Genomic DNA, 3218 nt, shown 5'->3' on the forward strand with positions numbered 1-3218 from the left:
AAAGCAGCGACATGATGAAGCAGCAACATGATGAAGCAGCAACATGATGAAGCAGCAACAAGAAGCAGCGACATGATGAAGCAGCAACACGAAGCAGCAACCTGATGAAGCAGCAACACGAAGCAGTAACACGATAAAGCAGCAATACGATAAAGCACCGACATGATAAAGCAGTGACATGATGAAGCAGCAACACAAAGCAGCAACTCCTGAAACGTTTGAGAGCAACCAGGAAGAACTCACAGTGAAAAACTGCAGCTGGGCTCAGACTCTCCAGGACGGCAGCCTCACTCCTCCTCGGGTCTGAAGAAGAATGTTTCACTTCCAGATACAGGGAGGTCCGAGGAGGAGGAGGAGGAGGAAGAGGAGGAGGAGGAGGAGGGTAAATCCAGGAAGTTGTGCTCCGGCAGACAGAACTTGAGAACGGTTTAGCTGTTGCTGCAGAAACTTTAGTTTTGGTCCTAAAACAAAAAATACAAACATGCTGGTGATGAAGAAGAGCTGATGAAGAGTGTTGGTAAATTATTTAGATGGACCGTGGGTTTCTGATCTGCACAGAACCGGGTCATAATGTTTTTATAATCCCGTCTTTGAGCAGATCAAAGTATATTTTTTAACCGAACTATTGTTTTGTAACTGTGAAATTGCTCATTTTGATTTAATGACGTGATCATAAGACGCTGTTTTATAATAAAAATGTTTGCAGGCTGTAGTTACATTGTAAATACTGGTGCTCATCAACAGACTGTGAATTCTGACTTCCTTGAATGTTAATTTTTGATGCTACGGTTACGCTGAACATATGATCTTTTCATGGATTCTGTAATTGATGACATAATGAGGTGCTAATGGGGTGAAATATGAACATTTACAGTTTATTTGCAGTATTATGGACCGTTACGGTGATTTTTCTTAAACTCACATGATTGAACAACATAATTTCATATGCTATATATTAAAGGCATTACTTTTAATGAATGTTTGAATAATAATAATAATAGTAATTGCTTCCCGTTTAATTTTTGACTGAAAATATTTCATATTTCCATACATGTCAGTCCACGTAAGATCCACTGAGATCACACTTAGCCACGCCCCCTCATACACTGACAGGTTGAGCTCCACTTCTGTGAAGGACGAGTCCAGGACCCTATAAACGAGTAATGACACGGGACATCTGGGCTCTTCTGGTTTGTGAACGCGTCACAGACCAGCGAGACCAGCGCTGTAGCTGTAACCTTTTCCTGCCTTGATTTTAATACAACTGGTAAAACTGAATTCATGCTTCCTTGATTTATTGTAGTGTGAGTGCTGCTTCTGAGGGAGGGTCGAGCTGGGGGGAGCGACGTGGGCTGGAGGCGGGTCCTGGATCCGAGAGGGGGCCTCTGGGTGGCCGGTGACCCGCAGCTAGCCCCCCGTCGTAACAAGAGGTTTGAGTTTTTACTGATAATCTGCAGAAAACAAAATCTCTTGGTCCGTTTTGAGTTTCAAGTCTTTTTATTCCAGAGTTCCTCTACGAGTTGTTGCTGTTTGAGGTTTCATCTCTTAACGTCATAATTTAAACCTTTTATTGATTTTGGTTCTGGTCGTTTCTTTGGTCCGACAGAAAGTTGATGAGCTTTAGATTCAAACTGTCAAAGGTTTAGTATTTTTATATTTCACTGTGAATTCAGCTCCACCAGCTGACTGGAGGAGGCTCAGACCGCTCGTCTCGTCTTTCAGACCAGCTCCAGTCATTCACGTGTTTAACCTGTGAGACAAAACCAGGGGGACAAAAACCCCACGTCAGCTGAGGGTCCTGCTTTGGTCTTAGGACTGGGGTATTCAACTGGAGGCCCATGGGCCACTTCTGACCCACAGGTGACCAAGAAAGAATGAGTGCTCAATGAGTTCATAATAAATAAATAAAAAAACAATCAGCAAAAAATCAGTGAGAGACTTTAAAAATCTGCAATGGCTGATATTTCAGTCAGAGAGGAAACACTGGTGCCCACCTCACGTTTGATCTTTTTCACGAGCATGCACTTATGAGCCCCCTCCCCTCTGACAGCATTGGCTGCCGGGCCGGGCCGGGCCGGGCCAGACTCACCCTGAGGCTTCAGTCTTCACACAGGACAGCACTTTCCTCCTGATACACCGAGAACAACCTCATGGTGTCAGTTCAACAGGAAGTTCAACAATAAACAGAATTCAGTTAATCAAATTAAACAGACACGTCTTTGCTTTCATCTGGGGCCTACAAATGTCCATGTTTGGTGCTAATAATGTTTGATTTTAACAATTAAATTATTAGAAACAACTGGAAGACTGACCTGACAGCCAGTGAACTAAATAAAAGAAGTCCCACACAAGACTTGCCTTCTTGATTTTACTCAAGACCTTTTATTTATGATCTGTAACTGAAATACACAGAAAGAGAAAACTGAATTACTAAAACACGTCTCCTCCTGTCACTTGAACGCCTCACACTTATCAACTTGGCACTGAACCAAAATGATCTTGTTTTTTCTGAACATACCACAGATGAGCGTGTCCGCAGGCCCCGCGCGTACATGAGCTGCTCTCTGCTCCATGAACCGAAGCGCTTCTTGTCTCCAACAGGTCACTCCTCCGGCCTCATGACACTCACCTGCAGAAATAAAGGGTGACTCGATTTACCGGAAAAACCATAGATAGAATCACTAGATAACATAGATATCATATAATAACTAGATCCAGCATTGACCTGTATCACCTGTTGGCGCTGACGAGCCGTAGAGCCGCCATCTTGGAACGGTCGCCCGCTCCACTCTGTGACCTGTTTGACGGAGACATGAAGAATCTGTTGAATCAGTCAGAGCTGAATCTAAACTCATTCTCAGGATTTGTTCCTCTGTAAATCTCAGGAGTACACACATTAAAGATGAACACATGGTTCAGTGTTTTTAAATATTCTTGGTGGGGTTAACATTAACACTAATAAAATATTACTATGACACGTTTGCAAAACTCACAGTCACTGATACATTTTTATTAAAATTTATATTATATATATATATATATATATGTGTATATACACATCTAAATCAGTCATATATACAGTTTAATAATTATTTTATATATACACACACATTATAATATTACAATCTTATATATACATTATATCTATTTTATATATACACACATCTCATCTATGTATATATATATGTGTATATATATATATATATATATATATATAT

At 41.1% G+C, this 3218-nt stretch overlaps 1 protein-coding gene across 1 annotated transcript in view; it reads right to left on the minus strand.

Annotated features, from left to right (window-relative positions):
• slco2b1 (solute carrier organic anion transporter family, member 2B1) overlaps window positions 1-352 on the minus strand; it is a 37503-nt gene extending 37151 nt beyond the window's left edge. The window contains exon 1 of the mRNA XM_037687217.1: window positions 244-352. The gene's annotated coding sequence lies outside the window, so the exon portion shown is untranslated. The remainder of the gene's footprint in view (window positions 1-243) is intronic.
• Between the last annotated feature and the right edge of the window lie 2866 nt (window positions 353-3218).

This window comes from Nematolebias whitei, chromosome 14, assembly GCF_014905685.2.
Source record: "Nematolebias whitei isolate Nwh7 chromosome 14, NemWhi1, whole genome shotgun sequence".
Classification (NCBI taxonomy): Eukaryota; Metazoa; Chordata; class Actinopteri; order Cyprinodontiformes; family Rivulidae; genus Nematolebias; species Nematolebias whitei.